General features: G+C 34.5%; 1 long non-coding RNA gene across 2 annotated transcripts; it reads left to right on the forward strand.

The window, feature by feature from the left end:
• The first annotated feature begins 12,020 nt into the window (after window positions 1-12,020).
• Window positions 12,021-20,572, forward strand: LOC139844033 (uncharacterized). Of its 2 annotated transcripts, none has more exons than XR_011757796.1 (3): window positions 12,021-12,240; window positions 19,926-20,033; window positions 20,302-20,572. It is a non-coding gene; the product is annotated as an uncharacterized lncRNA (long non-coding RNA). The 2 variants fall into 2 exon arrangements; XR_011757797.1 differs by having other exon boundaries at window positions 12,021-12,228.
• Window positions 20,573-21,306: the final 734 nt, after the last annotated feature.

A 21,306-nucleotide genomic window follows, 5' to 3' on the forward strand; every position in this document is an offset into this window, starting at 1 on the left:
TTATGGTTGGAATAGATTTGTTACCAATTTTCACGTAGCTAAAATGAGAAAAATTATCCAATCTTGTTTTACCCATAACTTCTTCATTTTAAATCCGTTTTGAGTGAATCAAATTGCTATGGTTTCATATTGAACTCTATTTTATGAATCTAAACAGAAAAAGTATAGGTTTATAGTCGGAAAAATAAGTTACAAGTTGTTTTTGTAAAGGTAGTCATTTCAGTCGAAAGAACGACGTCTAGATGACCATTTTAGAAAACATACTTCCACTTTGAGTTTAACCATAATTTTTGGATATAGTTTCATGTTCGTAATAAAAATCATTTTCTCAGAATAACAACTTTTAAATCAAAGTTTATCATAGTTTTTAATTAACTAACCCAAAACAGCCCGCGGTGTTACTACGACGGCGTAAATCCGGTTTTACGGTGTTTTTCGTGTTTCCAGGTTTTAAATCATTAAGTTAGCATATCATATAGATATAGAACATGTGTTTAGTTAATTTTAAAAGTCAAGTTAGAAGGATTAACTTTTGTTTGCGAACAAGTTTAGAATTAACTAAACTATGTTCTAGTGATTACGAGTTTAAACCTCCGAATAAGATAGTTTTATATATATGAATCGAATGATGTTATGAACATCATTACTACCTCAAGTTTAGTAGGTAAACCTACTGGAAGTGACAATAAATGATCTAGCTTCAAAGGATCTTGGATGGCTTGAAAGTTCTTGAAGTAGGATCATGACACAAAAACAAGTTCAAGTAAGATTTTTACTCGAATTAAGATAGTTTATAGTTATAGAAATTGAATCAAAGTTTGAATATGAATATTACCTTGAATAAGAAAGATAACCTACTGTATATAACAAAGGTTTCTTGATCTTAGATGATTACTTGGAATGGATTAGAAAGCTTGGAAGTAAATTAGTAAACTTGAAGGAATTTTTGAAGTGTTCTTGAAGTGTTCTTCCTATGATGATTATAGCTTGATTCTTGAAGTGATTTTTGATGAAGATGATGATTAACTACTGGAAAAATACGTTCATAATAGTGTGTGTGTGTTGAGAGAGAATTAGAAAGAGAATTGGAAGTGAAATGGAGTGAATGATGAGTGGTAATTGGTGAGTGGTGAGTGGGGTTAAAAGGAGTTCTAGTTAGTTGAATAGCTCATGGTAGAAGTTAAAATTGATTAGTCATACATGACATAATCAAGAGTGGAATCCCATGCTAGTTCCTATTGGTATATACCCATAGTAAGTACGTTTTGAAGCTGTGTATAATACGGGTAAGAATACGACTAGAATTCTTGATGAAAGAAAAGAATGGGAAAGTAACTGTAACCATTTTCGTTAAGTATGAGTGTTTTGATATATGTCTTGAAGTCTTCCAAAATTATTTTAATACATCTAAATACACTACATGTATATACATTTTAACTGAGTCGTTAAGTCATCGTTAGTCGTTACATGTAAGTGTTGTTTTGAAACCTTTAAGTTAACGATCTCAATTAATGTTGTTAACCCATTGTTTATTATATCTAATGAGATGTTAAATTATTATATTATCATGATATTATGATATATTAATATATCTTAATATGATATATATTAAATGTCGTTACAACGATAATCGTTACATATATGTCTCGTTTCGAAATCCTTAAGTTAGTAGTCTTGTTTATATGTATATAACTCATTCTTAATATACTTATGGAGATACTTACTTATCATAATCTCATGTTAACCATATGTATATCCATATATATATCGTCATGTCGTTTTTATAAGTTTTAACGTTCGTGAATCGCCGGTCAACTTGGGTGGTCAATTGTCTATATGAAACATATTTCAATTAATCAAGTCTTAACAAGTTTGATTGCTTAACATGTTGGAAACATTTAATCATGTAAATATCAATCTCAATTAATATATATAAACATGGAAAAGTTCGGGTCACTACACCGGTTATACTGGACGGCGTCCAAGAAGCTTGGACGGCGTCCAACACACCTAATTAGTCCCCTTTCATTTCAAAACATGTTTTAACACTTCAAATCCACACCCGAACGCTTTGTAACATCCAAATCAAGTTTTACATCACAAACGTTAAATAAAAGTGTTTACATCACAATATACGGGTTGAGACTCAATAACCCAACCCTATACCAAGAGCATAATCCTGAGGATCTACCAAATCCCCAATCCACGTCCAATATCCAATAGCTACCCCATCGAGTCCAAGTGCTCCTACGCATCTAGTCTAACAACTAGATAGCTTCATAACACAATACCTGTAAAAAAGGTAAACAAAGAGAGGGGTAAGCTTACGCTTAGTGAGTGCAATAAGTATACACATGCATATATAATATACCTACTTGCAACCACCTACTCACATACCTCAAACATGCTAGCAATATAATATTAGCATACGAACTCCAAGTATAAAGCTAATAACCTCCATTACCGCAACTAGCATAAACAATAGCATATACTCCAAAATATAATATGCTACACAACAATACATACACAAACTATATGGTTAACCATACACACGTCATGGTGCTACCGGCTCCGTGGTTCACACCATACGTAATGTTATGGCGCTACCGGCTCCGTGGTTCACGTCACTACGCATTCGAGTCATACTCTTTTATAGTGCTACCGGCTCCGTGGTTCACACTTCGGTGCTACCGGCTTCGTGGTTCACACCTAATTTTATAGTGCTACCGGCTCCGTGGTTCATACTTTGATGCTACCGGCTCCGTGGTTCACATCACAACACGTGCACCATGATCCTACCGGCTCCATGGTTCACATCATAGCACACTCGCACACACTATGGCACTCCCGGCTCCATGGGTCATACCATAGCATACAAATAAATATACTATATACATACATGCATAAATATTCCACTCACCTTGGAAAGCCCGCACAAGTCACGTATGTAAATCGCCTCCAAACGCCACCGAGCAAACCTTTACCTATTGTACGCATATAGGTATACACATAATCAACATACATTCTCTACAAGAGAATTCGACGCCAACACCCTTAATCAATGGTTTATACCTACCTCCACAATCCGCTCATTTAGACACCTAAAGTGGACTTCACCAATTACCACTACGGGTGGTAATTCCGACCCATTCCAATGAGTACAACTAACTGATGTTTATGCGAGGTGTATATAAAATAGCTTAAATTTTACTAGGAAATACTATTAAATACGATACAATTTTACACAAGATATTTATTTATTTAGAGAATGGATATACTTAAACCTTGCTACAATACTTATAGGCAGTGTACCTAATCGTACAGTAGTGTAGTTTTTAGTAAGTCCGGTTCGTTCCACAGGGAAAATCTTTTAATCAAAGCTTAACGCTATATTAGTTTAATTTATAAAAATACAAATATATATTTAAGTAATATTATTATTATAAAGGGGGGTTTTTACCGTTTAATGACCGGTTTGTCGATTTTGAAACTTTAGTCGCAGTTAAAACCAAATGTAAAATATTAAATAAATAAAAGACTTAATTTAAAGCGTAAAGTAAATAACGATAATGAAATTGCGAATAATAAAAGTGCGATAAAATAAATTTGCGATAATTAAAATGTACGATAATTAAAAGTGCAATTAAATACAATAACAATAAATAAAAATGTGATAATTAGAAGTGCAATTAAATATAAAATAAAGGAAATTAAATATGAAATAAAAGAATTATGCTTATTTAAACTTCCGTAATCATGATGTTTGACGTGTTGATTTTAGTTTTATGCCCATGGGTTAATTGTCCTTTGTCCTGGATTATTTAATATGTCCATACGGATTTATCCATAATAGTCCATCAGTCATAAATATAAAGAGCGAAAGCCTTCTTCAAATTATTCTTATTCCCGAAGTCAAATATTCCAACTAATTGGGGATTCGAATTGTAACAAGGTTTTAATACTTGGTTTAATGAATACACCAGGTTATCGACTGCGTGTAAACCAAGGTTTTATTACTTTGTTAACAATTACACCAATTACCCTTGAATGTAATTCACCCCTGTTTCAACAAGTCTATTAACTATTAATCCAGTTCCGTGTCCGGTAAAATGAATAATTATTGGTATTTATAGATATCCCGCCCACCGTACCCAGTCAAGCGTATGTGGTTATATATAAATACGTCGAATTATAAGTTTGTATATTAAATTAACAAGGTATTGTTTAGTTAATATAAAACCCATTAATAGCCCATAGTCTAATTCCACAAGTGTCGTTCTTTTATCCAAACCCCAATTATGGTACAAAGCCCAATTACCCAATTTTAGTAATTAGCCCAACATCATGATTACTTCGGATTAAATAAGCATAATAATAACTTAGCTACGAGACATTAAATTAAAAAGGTTGAACATAACTTACAATGATTAAAAATAGCGTAGCGTTACACGGACAGAATTTCGACTTACACCCTTACAACATTCGCTAACATACCCTTATTATTAGAATTAAAATTAAAATTAAAATTAAAATATAAATATAAATATATACTACGTATATAGATAGAGAGATTGATATATTATGGATAAAAATGATCAGAATTCGTTTGCTTTTATAGGGATTTGAGTCCAGGGAAGCTCCGCGACTCGCGGCATTTTTGCTCTTCAAACTCCGCGAGTCGCGGAGTTTGAAATTCCAGCTCACTCCAATTTGGATCTTAGTCTGCCGACGGTTTATTATATAAATATAATATATATATAATTTATATAATTAATTATATATTATATTATATTTATATACATAGTTAACTTGTAATTTTTAGTCCGTTGCGTCGAGCGTTGAGAGTTGACTCTAGTCCCGGTTCCGGATTTTTGAACGTCCTTGCGTACAATTTAATATCTTGTACTTTGCATTTTGAATCTTGTACTCTTGTAATTTTAAGACGTTTCTCATCAATAATTGGAACCTTTTTGATTGTATTTTGTACTTTTGAGCTTTTTGGTCGTTTGCGTCTTCAATTCGTCGAATCTGTCTTTTGTCTTCACCTTTTATCATTTAAACAAATATATATATATATAATCCACCACTTCTCCGTTCATTTCCAATACTGATCGTGAAACACCATGAGTATCACTAACCCAATTTATACACGATACCAATTAGACCAACCGAGGTCTAAGCACTAAATTACTACTTAGGTAGTAATTATTTTAAACGCCACTTACACCCAAAAACCCCAACACGTGTAATATTTACCCATTTTGCGTTGACCACGTTTGACTTATGTTAAAATATCATTTTAACCCAAAATTACTTCTCACGAGTAATTACATCCAAACATAATTTAACACTTAACAAAAGCGTTTAACACCCATTTAATCCAAATTAGTGTCATCATCAATTTTGACCCAAACAAAGTCAACCCATTTTGACATAAGTCCCAAAAACGCCCAAAATCACTAACGACTAGCGAATTTATTTCCAAAACACCATTTAACACATGGATGAAGGATTTACATACTTGATTCGTCAAATCTTGACTCAAAACTTAGTTCGATAACAATTCGAGGTTAGCACCCATTTTGACCATCTACCATGTTCTTATGAACATCTAAATCACCAACACACTTACAACCTAGTGGTTAACACCCAACCCATGACAAATCTAGTCAATTTCATCATTAAACCCTAAACCCACAATAATCGAGTTTACATACACAATACATACAACAAAACTCCCAATTTCATGAGAAATGGGGTTTATAACCCATCACTAGCTCAAACCTTAACCTTCTATCAAAATCAAAGTAAAGAAAATCGGGGTTAGAACTTACCACCACTACCAAAACGTAGTTAAGAATGCAAGGAACAACTTTAACACTCGAACCTTCACCCGATTCAAGCTTCTTCTTCTCCAATCGAAACTTTCTCTCTCTAAAACTCACCCTCTATCTCTAAATAAGATGAGAGTGTTTGTGTGGGTGAAAATGAGGCTTGAAAGAGCCTTGGATCAGTTTTGATGATCTCAAACCGACCCCAAAGTGAAAAGACCAAAACACCCCAAAATATACCCTTTAAAAAGATTAAAATATCACAGCTGACCCGTCAGGCCATTTGGACGGCGTCCAAAATGGCCGGACGGCGTCCAAACCAACTGAGACTTAAACTGAATCTTGTTTTGGTCGTAACTTTCAAACCGTAACTCCGTTTTCGATGAATCAAATATCGTTGGAAACGTAATGAGATTTACTATCCAATGGTAAGGTTTTGGAACATCAACTCAAACTTTATTTGGAATCCAAATATACGCTTACACGCCTCGTAATTCGAATGACATCCAAAATAACGCGTAACTGAAAAACGGGGTGTTACAATTATTATTATTATTATTATTATTATTATTATTATTATTATTATTATTATTATTATTATTATTATTATTATTATTATTATTATTATATTTGTTTGTGCTTAGATTGCGAACATGGCGCAAAAGGTGGTATCTTTTGCAACTGGTGGTGCATCTTTGTTCCTGAATCTTACAACTCGTGATCTTTTTGGACTTCCCTTAATTTATCAGTAAGGTTTGAACTTAACAACCCCACACCACCGGCCGACTTTTGCCGACCACTACCACCACCAACTGCAGCCACTTTTATTCTCATCTGTAACACCCCGTCAAAAATCCCTTTGACAGAATGTTAACTCTGGTCCCAGTGCTTGGCTTGACTTCTACGTAACAGCAATATTCTACAGCGGAAGCGATTAATACCTGAGAATAAAACACGTAAAATGGATCAACGATAATGTTGAGTGAATCTACAGGTTTTAGGTAAACAATACAGTATGTTTAAGAAATAACATTTCGAAAACGTATATTAGTGGAAGACCACCAAGGTTTAACGTTAAAAGTTTGTAGACAACACTGTGTCCCGTTTCAAAAGCTTGTTGACACTATCATATCAAGTTTCAAATATTTGTAGACAATACTGTAGTAACCCGAACTAATCCATCCGGACGGAGTCTTCAACAGTTGGTTCCATTGCGATGATCGACTCCAAGTAATATCTTTAGTATGAGCTAATGCACAGCGGAAGACTTAATTCATACCTGAGAATAAACATGCTTTAAAATGTCAACATAAAGTTGGTGAGATATATAGGTTTGATGCTAGCAGCGTTATAACTATGGACCACAAGATTTCATATATAAAAATATAATACACTCGCAAGTGTATAAAATCATTCTGCTTATGTTGAGGCCTCAGTAACCAACCTTAACAATAATATAATAAGTCATCTTCGCAAAGATGGATATGTACACTCGCAAGTGTATAAATAATCCTCGAAGTACTAAACATCCGCCCACTAGTTCTTATGTCTAGTGCAGCCTACTGGATGGGGGTGTTAAACCCGATAGATCTATCTTTAGGATTCGCGCTTACATGCTATTATAACATATAACTAAATTACCTAGCACATCAATCCGCAGAATATCATTTTTAATCACTTGTGTCCATAACGTAAATCATTTATAAAAAAACAGCGCATGTATTCTCAGCCCAAAAATATTTAGAATTTAAAAGGGACTATATACTCACCGTACTGTATTTTGTAGTAAAAATACATATAACATCATCGAACAAGTATAGGGTTGGCCTCGGATTCACGAACCTATAGCAGGTATATATATTAATAATAATACTAATCATTATAAAGTGATACTAATATTAATTTTTATGAAAATTCTAATAAATTTTATTATTTTCATAATAATGATAATATGTTATTCATAGTAATATTAATACTTATACTAGTAATTAAATGATAACCTATTTTTAAATGATGACAATATTATTAGTAGTAACAATGATAATAATAATATTGCTAATAATAATAATTATATTTGTATTTCTAATTATGATAATAATAATTGATAACTAATACATATTTTGGTAATATTAATAATAATAATAATACTTGTAATAATAACACTAAATAATAATTATAACAATAATAATAATAATAATAAGGTTAAAAATAAAAGAAGTAGGCTACCTTCAAGAAAATCGCCCAAAAAGAATTTACTGCCTCACCAGAGACTCGAACCCATGATCCTCCCACTAAACTAACACGCACCCTAACCATTGATCTGTTTCCATTTTTCTGATATAGTATAGGTTAATTTAAATATAAACCCGTTTCTCATTAGCATCCACAAATGGGTCTCGGCCCATCCAAAATTAATTAGAAGCCCAGTAATTAAATCAAATCCCACGGCCCAAAATTAAACCTAGTGTTCCCTTTTTAATACCGAAAAAAAATACGTCCAAGATGTTTTTGAAAATTAACAGCTGGAGAATATCAATTATTTGTGGGGTTCGACTTTTAGAAAAGGAACAAAAGGATAACAACAAAATATTCAATCGCTTTTTTATCACTAATCAATATCATCCTCATCATTCATTATCATTAACGTCATCGATCATCATCCTTCTATTATCATTAAGGTTATAACCGAAAAGAGCAGTAGCAGCTGCTGTTCTAATGGTGATTCATGGTGGTTTGGGTGTCGGCGACAGAAACAGGAAAGAGAGGAAGAAGAGAGAGGGTATTTCGTGGCGGTTGTTTGGGTGGTGTTTAGACAGGAGACCGTCACCATATCTGTAAAACGATTAACAAACAATGAGATGTTTGGTCATCTTGGGTTCACGAGTTAATAGAGAGAGATGGAGGTGATTTTCGATAGTGGTGGTTTGAATTGATGGGTTCTATTGTTGGTGTGTTGCTTACGCGTTCAAACAGAAAAAGAGTTGGATAGCAGCAAGGTTCTAACACAAAATAAAGATGGAACAAGTGGGTTTTGTTTGGGTGAATTCACGAAAGAAACAAGTAGAAGTCATCGTGCAGAATAGATGGATGCAACAGCGAGCAGGAGCAGTTAACGAATGGTTTTGGTTTGTAAACATAGCAGTAGCAGTCGGGTTTACATGGGATTGGTAAATCGAAACATGAAAACAAATAACAAACAAAAGGTTCAATGGTGGTTTGGTGTTCTAGCGTTCACGATGGTGTTGATCAAGATGTACCAAAGATGGTGGATTAGGGTGATCGTAGTGTGTTGGTGGTTATGGTGAAGATGGCGAGGGTGGTGAGTTGATGGTATTGTAGTGGGGTGTTTACAAGTAAAGACGGTTAGCCGGTAGTTCATGGTGATGAACCGAGGGTATGGTTGATGGTCATGAGACGTGTTGGTTGTCGAGTTAGAAGATGGCGAATATAATGGCTCGTTTGGTTGTACAGTAAAGGTTGGTCGAATATTTGCAAACAAAAGGGACTTGTGTAATAGTGTTAGGAGGAATAAATCAAGATGATGGATTTGTGGTAAAATCATGTAATGTGCACGTATATGTATACCTATATATAGAAAAAGAAAATGGGGTGATGGGTCTTGTGGTTTGGGTTGGTGTTAATCTCCAAAACATATTGTGTATGTATATATTTATATACACTTACATATGAGTGATAATAATTTGTTAAAGAAGTCAAAGGAACCACAGTTTATGATCCGTGAATTGTATGTGTGTGATTCTCATTTGTACATATATTATATTTAGGTAAAGTAGATAGATAGTTTGGTGATTGATCAATTACTTCCGAGAGTGAAAACAATATTGACAGTAATTGGGGAAAGATAGTTTGTCCATATATCATCTAGCTATATGTATCATTATATAACTAATAACTAATATAATAATAATAAGTAATATCAATATAATACTTCATATTGTATTTCGAATTATTATCTATCTATCTATATATATATATATATATATATATATATATATATATATATATATATATATATATATATATATATATATATATATATATATATACACATATCTATTTACAAATAATCGTTCGTGAATCGTCAGATCTGGTCAAAGGGTAACTGATTATCTGAACATAAATTTCAAACTTTCTAGACTCAACATTACAGATTTTTGCTTATCGTGTCGGAAACATATAGAGTTTAAGGTTTAAATTTGATCGGAAATTTCCGGGTCGTTACAAATACCATGTCAAGTTTTATCTCAATTGCTCGTAAATCCCAGTTTTACATAACGTTGTATAGTATCTGAAAACAGTTATCAGAAAATAGTTTAAGTTCCTTGACCACGAGATTTTACAAGTACAACTCCAAGTTGCGAAAAAGTTTGCATAATCTGAGCACCTGAATACTAGCAATGACCCGAGTATAGAAGCCACTATACCCGCCTTTACCTCATAAAATGTTATACACTTGTTCGAGTGTATTTAATGTTCAAAGTAAATGCATCACAGTTAATATTGTAGGGTGAGGTTGTCAACCTAACGGATCCGTCCATCTAAATTGTGCTTACACCGATGGTATTAAAAGTATTCAAGCTAGAGGCTTTGTGAACAAACTCAATATGCATATATATATATATATATATATATATATATATATATATATATATATATATATATATATATATATATATATATATATATATATATATATAGTACTCGTGTCAATACAAAAGCTTTCGAAAATGTAAATATAACAGCGTGTATTCTCATCCCCGAAAACATATAAAAAGCGGGACGGTAGACTCACCTTTGAATAAAGCTCGGATTGAAAGACAAAACTTGTACGGATTATAGCCGAGTAATATTATACCCTAATTCGAGCAGTAGCTTCTTGACTAGCCTCCAGAAGTTTCGCAATTTCACGTCGCATCTGCTTTATATGAATCTCTTTACGATTCCTCAGCAATTTTATCCGTGGAATCGTCAATTTCAAAAGTGTTTTACTGTTGAATTCAAAAAATGAAGCTTCTAGGTCATACTAAACAATACAATAACAAAAATTCCTAAACAATTCCATCACATATAACCTTGATCGTCTGATTAAACAATCACAACAGATTAAGATGATCAATTTAAGATGCGATTTATGTTTGATAACTGATAATTGTTTGTATTAAGTATAAACACACCTACTCCAATATCAACAAATTACTTTACGCGTTTATATATATTGAAAAAATGGAGTGTTAGATTACGTGGAATAAGAATTAAATTACTTAAGATGGAAGAATTGGTTGCTTCTTCGTAGATTCTGAAAACAAAAGCTTTGAGGGTAATTTGAGATTTAGGGATTTTGATAATACGTGGGATTTTGTTAATATATATGTTATGTTTAGGTTGAGCATATTGATCGGGAGTTGATATTTCCAAACATGTTTTTGATAAATTCACACAGATTTACTAAACTGCCCTTAATGAGATGTTCACAAGTTTTTTTGTTATAATTTATTGAAGGGGTATTATTGGAAAGTATCACCAAACTTGTGTGGATCTATCAAAAGATTGTTTGGAAATATCACTTCCCTGATTGAAATCTGAGCTTATTGGCTTTTCTTTATAGCGAGTAATTCATATTAACTTTAAGAAAAGAATAATATAAATGAATTCTATCTATAAATTTAATTGATTTTTTAAACTTTCACTAAAGCTGAAGAGAATCTTTGTTGCAATCTTTTATGAAACTTCAGGGATTAATCGTATATTTTTGACTAATGGTGAGTTTAACAAAAGTTAAGGCAGAGACTAATTTGGGACGGTTTTTGGGATTTAAGGATGATTTATACAATGTTGTTAACACAAGGACGATTTGAACATGACTGTTTGGACAATTTTGTCTAATATAATTACTCCGTATAATTTATAAGTCATACTACCCCCGTCTCATTCCAATATGCCATTATTCTATTTTGGGTTGTCCCATTTTGATAGTCCACTTCCATAAATAGAAAGAAAAGAAGATATTTCATTGGTGGATTTGGAGAGAGAAAATATTTCATTGGTGGAGAAATAAAGTTAGTGGGATTTCCTAAAACTGCGTATTTTTTGTCTGTGGACTATTGGAATGAGACGGATGTAGTATTTAACTACTGTATGATACGGAGTATAAATTTCCTACTAGTAACTATACGGCGATTTGATTCGTGGATCGAAAGGAAAACCTTGTGCAGAAAAACCTGATCAAAAAAGATGTCGTCGTCCTTCAGCGATCCACGTCAGCCGTCATCGGCGAAACCTTACAAACCTCAACCGATTCATCCTGACGATCTCCCTATCGATTACTCCGGTTTCATCGCCATCATCTTCGGCGTCGCCGGCGTTATGTTCCGCTTGAGTTATTCAATTCGTACCTATACATATTAAATATATACTCATATATAGAGATATATAAAGTAGCTTGAGTTCATCTTTAATTATTGTATGAAGCTTAATTAGTTACTGGTGACTTTAGATTTGTAGTACTGTAGTCCCGTAACTGTAATAATGTAGTGTGGGATCTGGAACCTATATATGATGATCAGTTGATCATGTTATTGGATCGTTATAGAATTATGCTCATTTAATCTGATATATTTTATGATAATTTTTGCTTATATGTTAGATCAATATGAAGGTTGAGTTTACAAATTAAGGCATACTTAGCAAATTATGGATTTATGAATGTTAGGACTTCATCCTATTCAAAATCGGAATCGGAGAAGAATTGGTTGACCAACTTAAAAAGTTAAAAATAATAATACATATGATATGATTGATTCTGTACAATGTACATGTTAGGTTACAATGAAGGTATAGCAAATTATTAGGGATTTAAGAAGGTTAATGAAATTAAGTCTTGTTATAGGAATCGTATTTGGAATCAGAATTGTAGTAGAATTAGATTAGATGGCATTTGCTATTACTTGTAATTTATTATATTATATTATATTATATTATACCTATATCTAGAAGACGCAGGGTAACGAATAGTGTCCAAGGGCATTTTTGACTTTTCATTTTTTTTAACTTAACTAAATTTCATTTGCACAAGAAAACTCCCCACACTTTCTCCAAAAAATCAAATTGACCCCTCATACAGGGATTAAAGTGTCAAATTAGCATTTTCATAAAAAAATCTTAAATAAACTCCACCCAAATATTCAACGGGTCATATCTTCTCCCTCGCAACGAGTCAAATTTTTCCGACACCATCGTTAAACTCGAAATAATTTTAGGAACACAATGTCACTAGCTATACGCAAAACGGACGCTTTTTTAAAAAACGCTAAATATTTGGGGTACTTTTCATACACGTTGATTTTGCGTCAAATTTTTAAAAGTCGACAATTCCATGCGAAACGCGGAGATGCACATATATTGTTAATTTAAAATAACATTTGAATCTTTCACGGGTTATACCTTTTAGTTCGACTCAAGTTGCGCTTCAACGACATCATCGTTAGCCACGAAATAATTTTACAAACTAAACGCAATAAAATACATTGAAAACCGAACCTCTGGCGCGAAGCGAGGGTTCGTACACTAGTTGTAACTATATAAGTAAAAAAAATTCTTATAGTAAAGATGACACACTACACATGTAGAGCAACCTCTGTTGATGAAGAGTAATTTCATTCTCAGAGAAGGCATAGAACTCTAAATCTTTTATAAATGTTTATAAATAATATGTAGTGATAATAACTATTAACTAGCAATGTTTACATGGTCATCATGTTTCATGGCATAATTAACCTGATACTTCTCTACTTAATGGTTTGCATCAGCTTGATACAGGGACATTATTTGACACCTTTTATTCATAATTAGATTAGATTAGTTAAACTACTGATTTTAATCTCCGCTTTTATAAGAGTTCAAATGGAAACTTATATCCTTCTTGTGCACCATGCACTCAAACAGCTTCTGAATGATCAATCAGATACTATCAGGCACACAAATTGTTTCTATTTTAGCTAGTTGCGAATTCATTTTGGTTTAAATGTGTTAGTAAGTTCATATCGAAATTCGTTTTTTTTAAACTGTTCATATCGAAATTCTAACTTCAAGGTCTGTCTAATTGTGTCAGAATTATACTCTTAACTGTTTAACATCCTTCTGAATCATAGACTCAGTATATTGGAATTGTGTTTTGGTTGCAATATTCGTTACCTTTCTAAATAAAGGTAGTGTTCAGTTTGTAAAAGGGTTTGGTAATGGGTCTAGGTTTGAAAGAAAATTATGAGGGATACTGTATCATTGCTTTTCAAAAATCTTATAGGATCCATAATTTGTTGGAAGCTTCGACGAGCCCAACACACCCACTATAGAGGATCTAGACTATACAAGACTCACTACACCAACACTTTGGCGTTGTTTAGCCTTTAATTTTATAAATCCTTAGTGCACAATGTACTTAGGCGACAATGTCGACCATATATCGTTCAGGCGGTATAACCGACCATGTATTACTTAGGCGGCAAAGCCGACCATATAATAGATACAACACAAGTGCACTAAGAACTTAAACACAAACTAAGGCTTAATCGGGAAACTTAACAAAAACACTTATATTAAATTACAATTACAATATTACTTACAAGCTTTCTCTTCTCTACTTTCGCTAACTCACACTCTTCTTCTCTTCTTCACAATTCACTTCTTATTTCACTCTTACTCACAACTCTCACAACTTACTTCACACCTTACTCCACAAATGAAACTCCTCACCCATATTTATACTTGTCCATGGAAGTTTCTACACACTAGATATTTTCATGGATAAATATCTAGATATTTATCACCTAAAATATCTATATTATCTAGATTTTTCTACATATAAATATCTAGATATTTCTTTTACATATTAATATCTAGATATTTTCTTATACATATTAATATCTAGATATTTTTCCATACATATTTACAAATTCCATATTATTCCAAATTTGCATTGTATTTTAACACTCCCCCTCAATGCAAATTTTCTTCCAACGATGACTTGCAGACCATTCCAAGTGCTTCTCTGAATTTTGTAAACTTTGGTTTACTTAGGCTCTTGGTGAATATATCTGCAACTTGTTCATCTGTCTTTGTTGACACCATCTTGATCTCCCCTTCAAGGACCTTCTCGCGAACATAATGATAGTGCACTTCTATATGTTTTGTTCTTGCATGAAAGACTGGATTCTCTGCTAGACGAATAGCTGATAAGTTATCGCAGAAAAGCTTTACTTGATAATCCGTTGATTGATGAAGATCTTCCATTAGTTGCTTCAACCACATAATTTCTTGTGCTGCTGATGCTGCCGATCGATATTCTGCTTCAGTGCTTGACAAGGATACTGTTGGTTGTCTTTTGCTGCACCATGATATTACTCCTGATCCAAGACTAAACATGTATCCAGTTGTTGACCGTCGTGTATCATAGTCTCCAGCGTAATCAGCGTCACAATATCCAGTCACGTGACATTCTTTTGTTTTCTTGTACAAAATACCAAAGTTAATAGTGCCTTTAACATACCTTAAGATGCGTCGTACAACATCAAGGTGAGGCTTCTTCGGATTGCTCATGTCTCGACTAACCACTCCAACTGCATAAGATATGTCTGGCCGGCTTAGTGTGAGATAAATAAGACTTCCGACCATCTTTCGATACATGGTAACATCTTGAAGACTTTTTCCTTCATCTGCCCGTAGTTTTGTATTCGGATCCATCGGAGTTGAGATAGGTTTGCAATTAAGCATTCCGTACTTTTGTAAAAGACCTCGCGCATATTTCTGTTGTCCCAGAAATAATCCTTCTCTTTTCTGCTCTATTTCGAGTCCAAGAAAATGTTTGAGTTCTCCAAGCTCCTTCATATGAAATCTGATAGACAGATTCTCTCTTGTTCTTTGGATCTCCTCATAGTGATCTCCCGTGATGATTAAGTCATCCACATATTCTAACACTATGGCTAGTTTTCCTTGATCTTGTTTCACAAATAAACTAGAATCTGAAGGAGCAACTGTAAAACCACTTTGTACCAAGAACTCACCAATTTTCCCGTACCAAGCTCTTGGAGCCTGCTTCAATCCGTATAGTGCTTTCTTTAATTTGCAGACATGGTCAGGATGGAACTTGTTCTCAAAGCCTCTTGGTTGCTCCATATAAATGTCTTTGTCAAGTTCTCCATGTAAGAAAGCGTTCTTGACATCCATCTGCCACAACTTCCAAGATTTGATAGTGGCTAAAGCTAGTAGAGCTCGAATTGTTGTGATCTTCGCCACTGGACTAAACGTTTCTTCATAATTCAGCCCATATTGTTGAGAAAAACCTCTAGCAACAAGTCGAGCTTTATACCTTTCAATGGAGCTATCTGATCGAGTCTTCACCTTGTAAACCCATTTACAAGATATTGGTTTTACATCTTTTGGCTTTGGAACTAAACTCCATGTCTGGTTTTCTTTTAGTGCATTAATTTCTTCTTCCATCGCTTTCTTCCATTCTTGACTTTGTGCTGCTTCTTCATAAGTGGAAGGCTCAATAGGTATTGATTCATCCACATGAGCAGCATTGGCATACCTCGGATTAGGTTGCCTCGGCCTTGTTGATCTCCGTAATTCTTGCACATGCTCCTCGGCATCCATTTGGCTTGGACGAACCTCTTCGGATGTAGATTGATGTACCCCAGTTTTCCATGGACTCGTTTCTTTAGAGTACGATCCATCTCCTTCTTTAATTAGATCCGATATCTGCTCTTTAGGTTCTTCTTTTTCTTCTGGACCTTCTTCTAATCCATGAGATTCTGGAAGCTCTATCTTTTGAGGTGACCACCATGAAGACGCTTCATCAAATACCACATTTTTTGAAGTATGGCACTTTCCGGTATTTGGATCACAACATCTCCATCCTTTTCTTGATTCATCATAACCGACAAAAATGCACCGAATTGCCTTCTTATCAAATTTGCTTCGTAGATGATCTGGTACGAAGACGTAACATACACATCCAAAAACCTTGAGATGGTTGACGGTTGGCTTGATCTTCCATAATTTTTCATAAGGTGAAATATACCCCAACTTTGTTTGTGGGAGTCTGTTAATCACGTACGATGCCGTCCTCATACATTCGGCCCAAAATCTACCTGGTACATTCTTACCATGAAGCATACTTCGACAAGTTTCGGCAAGGTGACGATTCTTGCGTTCAGCCACTCCATTCTGTTGTGGAGTATTGGGGCAAGTTAATTGCCTTCTGATCTTGTACTTCTCAAGATACATATTGAACTCGGTTGATAAATATTCTCTTCCATTATCTGTGCGTAAGCACCGGATCTTAGTATTGAGCTCACTTTCTACCTTGTTCTTGAACTCTTTAAACTTTAGAAAAGTCTCCGACTTCTCCTTCATGAAGTAAACCCACACATACCTTGAGAAGTCATCAATGAATGTCACCATATACTTCATGCCTCCAAGTGATGTTTGTTTCACTGGGCCGAAGACATCTGAGTGTATGAGCTCTAGTGGTGTCTTGGACTGATGCACTGACTCCTTGAATGACAATTGGTGAGCTTTGCTAAATTGACATCCAGCACATATTGTATCTGTTCGGATATCAATTTGAGGAAGCCCATTTACTATGCGTTTCACCATCATCTCCTTTAACTTATTGTAGCCCACATGCCCAAGACGTTCATGCCACAGATCAGCCGTCTCATTCTTTCGAGTCTTATCCACGTAAGCTGTTTCAGCAGATAGTACATAGACCGACTCTATTCTTCTTCCTTGCATAATTGGATTGCCAACCACCTTCACTCTCTTGAATACGGACACATCTTCTGGTCCAAAGAGCACATAATTCCCTTCTGCTGTCAATTGTGGTACTGATAGTAAATTCTTCTTTAGGCCAGGGACAAGATACACCTTCTCGAGTTGAAGCTTATGAGATCCACCTTCACTTGGAATTATTGTCTTTCCATTGTGAGAAATAGACAACCTTGAATTGTCGGCTGTCAACATGACTCTCTTTCCTTTGTAATCATAAATTTCTTGCAGCTTCGTCTCATCATTGGTCATATGATTTGGGCACCCAGAATCGATGATCCAATCATCTTTGTAGTTTATTGTTGACTTTAAGGTTGCTGCAAGAGCTTGATCATCCATGTCAGCTTCAACAGAGAGTCCAGCTTCTGCATCCCATGTTTCCTCATTAATGGTTGCTTCGAATGTGACCTCTTTCTTCTCATCTCTTGCGGCGGCCACATTTCCTTCGAAAGTTCGCCTTCTGGGGAATCTACATTCTCGAGCAAAATGACCCTTCTTGCCACAATTGAAGCATTCACCATTCTTTCTCTTATCATTTTCCCCGTATTGTTGGCGATCTCTTCTTCCTTGTTGAGCTCCCCCCTGAAGCGTTGCCTTTTGATTTTGGGTGACCCTTCCACCCATATGTCTTACTTTCTTTCATCGGCTCTTGTCTTCGAGATGTTGCTTTCTTCTTATTGGTGAAGAGTGCATCTTCTCCGTCTTTTATGGTTACTTCATTCATCTGCTTGGCCAATGCCTCTTGATTAGCCAATAAATTCTCCAGCTCTATTAATGATGGTTGAGTAGGCCATCCTCTCACAGCGGCTATAAATCCATTATACTCGGATCTTAAGCCATGGATGATAATTCTCTTCATCCTTGCATCACTCACTTTCTCTTCAGGAGCAAGTTGAGATATCTCACGACAAATAGATTTCACCTTGGTAAAATACTGAGAAATAGATAGACTTCCTTGTGAGATACCTGTGAGCTCATTTTCCAAGAGCTGGAGGCGTGCTTCATTCTTCTTTGAAAATAATTTTTCAAAAGTTTCCCAAGCTGCCTTTGGTGTTTTATCGTCACGGATGTGCTCCAATAGATCCTCCTCGATTGTAGTCTTCAATATAAATAAAGCCTTCCCGGCCTTGATGTTCCATTTTCTTAAGGCTTCAGCATTTTCTTTCGGTGGAGGCGTTGTGTCACTGCCAGCAACTATTTCCCATAAATCCTGTCCTTGTAGGTAGGATTCTATACAAGTCCGCCAATAACCATAGTTGTGGTTATTGAGACTCTTGATTCCACTGCTCGTACTTGCAAGATCTGCCATCATGACGTCCAACGTCCAATAAGCTTGGTCCCAGACCAATGAGCTTTCACAGTTCCTAACTGTGCTCTGACAGAATTTCCCTTAGGGATTTGGTGTTAACAAGACGATGTAAACGTCCAACGTTTACCGATGAGTACCTCCACTAGCAATGGTCCCGAACGACCCGCTCTGATACCAATTGTTGGAAGCTTCGACGAGCCCAACACACCCACTATAGAGGATCTAGACTATACAAGACTCACTACACCAACACTTTGGCGTTGTTTAGCCTTTAATTTTATAAATCCTTAGTGCACAATGTACTTAGGCGACAATGTCGACCATATATCGTTCAGGCGGTATAACCGACCATGTATTACTTAGGCGGCAAAGCCGACCATATAATAGATACAACACAAGTGCACTAAGAACTTAAACACAAACTAAGGCTTGATCGGGAAACTTAACAAAAACACTTATATTAAATTACAATTACAATATTACTTACAAGCTTTCTCTTCTCTACTTTCGCTAACTCACACTCTTCTTCTCTTCTTCACAACTCACTTCTTATTTCACTCTTACTCACAACTCTCACAACTTACTTCACACCTTACTCCACAAATGAAACTCCTCACCCATATTTATACTTGTCCATGGAAGTTTCTACACACTAGATATTTCCATGGATAAATATCTAGATATTTATCACCTAAAATATCTATATTATCTAGATTTTTCTACATATAAATATCTAGATATTTCTTTTACATATTAATATCTAGATATTTTCTTATACATATTAATATCTAGATATTTTTTCATACATATTTACGAATTTCATATTATTCCAAATTTGCATTGTATTTTAACACAATTGGTATCACTACCCTAGTTATCTTAAGATCCATGTGTGTAGCCTGATAGATTAATAACTTGATATTTGTTTTACATATAAGCAGTACAAGCTCGGTTCGTGGCTTGCTCTCCTATTCTGTGCCCGATCGCTTGCTAAATGCTAACATGAAGAATATAGAGACTGATTTAAAGCAAATCTCTACAGGATTTATGTAAGTTACACTGAAACCAATGATCTTATCTTCTCTGAACTAGTATATATATAATTATAAGTTAATCTTATAGCTAAATCTGATGATTGTTACTGCAAACGAAAGGTGAATCATAACTTGAATTACCAACACCAATTAGACAGTTAACGTAATAAGGTTGTGGTTAAAAGTAGCTGGTACTTTATCTTAAGGGAGAACTTTCATTATGAAACTTTTGTCTGTATTTTGTTTGAATTTTTTAATTCTAAGACGTTTGATATATGTTCAGGTTTGCTGTTATGGGAATGGTGACAAATTACCTGAGCCCTACTAAAAATGCAGGAGTGAAGACTTGAGTTGTGGACTCTTATCTTATTTAGTAACTCGGATTTTTCTTTCGCTTGTAATTTGATGGTTCTAACTTTTAGGTTTATTAGACCTCAAATTAAGTATACTTTTAGTAAACACTTGAAAAGTTCTGTCTTTTATTGTTTAGTATTGAATATTGATATTGACTTCCATAAATCCTGTTACGGTACTAAAGTTCTACCAGAAACAAAATTAACCGAAATCTTTAAGGTGGCCCACTGTTCTTCATTTGCTTCTTTTTTGTAACTCAAGAATGTATCTATACTTGCAGAGTTACAGCAAGTATAATGGAAGATAGTGTTGTGATTACAAGTGAAGTTTTGGTATAGGTAGATTATATGCCGATGCACTTTTAAGTGGTGCTAAATTTATAAGGTCAAACTAATTAACTAGCCTAAAACGAGCTCCCTAACTAAAGAAGCATAAAAAAACTGGAAACTATGAACCCTAAACGTCTACATCCATTTATTCTAACAGAAAATAATAACACGTCTCATTTGCACACCCAATTTGATTTTGATACGGAGGAATTCCGTAAGCCTAAATACTTCTCACAGGCCAAAGAAAATCAAATTTGTTTCTTAAAGTAGCAACCAAAACACATTGAAAAATAGAAGATTGATAAAGTAGTTAAAGTAGATATTTTATACAAGCCAGTTGAGTTAATCAGCTGGTTATTGGCTTTTGTCAATCATTTATACATAAAACACTACACATGAACTCAAAGATCCACATTATATAAGGCAGTCAGCGAGCTCCTATAAAGCTGTCTTTGACCTTGGTCCAGACGCGCCACACAAGCCCTTTGGAACGCGGTGAGTCTTCTATCTTTGCACATAAGGCTCTATTTTTCGTATTTGATCCGCATATGAGTCTGACCTGCTTTGAGTAAAAAGGAGTTGCGGGTTTAAGATAGGTAGAGTAA

Source organism: Rutidosis leptorrhynchoides, chromosome 4 (genome assembly GCF_046630445.1).
Source record: "Rutidosis leptorrhynchoides isolate AG116_Rl617_1_P2 chromosome 4, CSIRO_AGI_Rlap_v1, whole genome shotgun sequence".
NCBI lineage: Eukaryota > Viridiplantae > Streptophyta > Magnoliopsida > Asterales > Asteraceae > Rutidosis > Rutidosis leptorrhynchoides.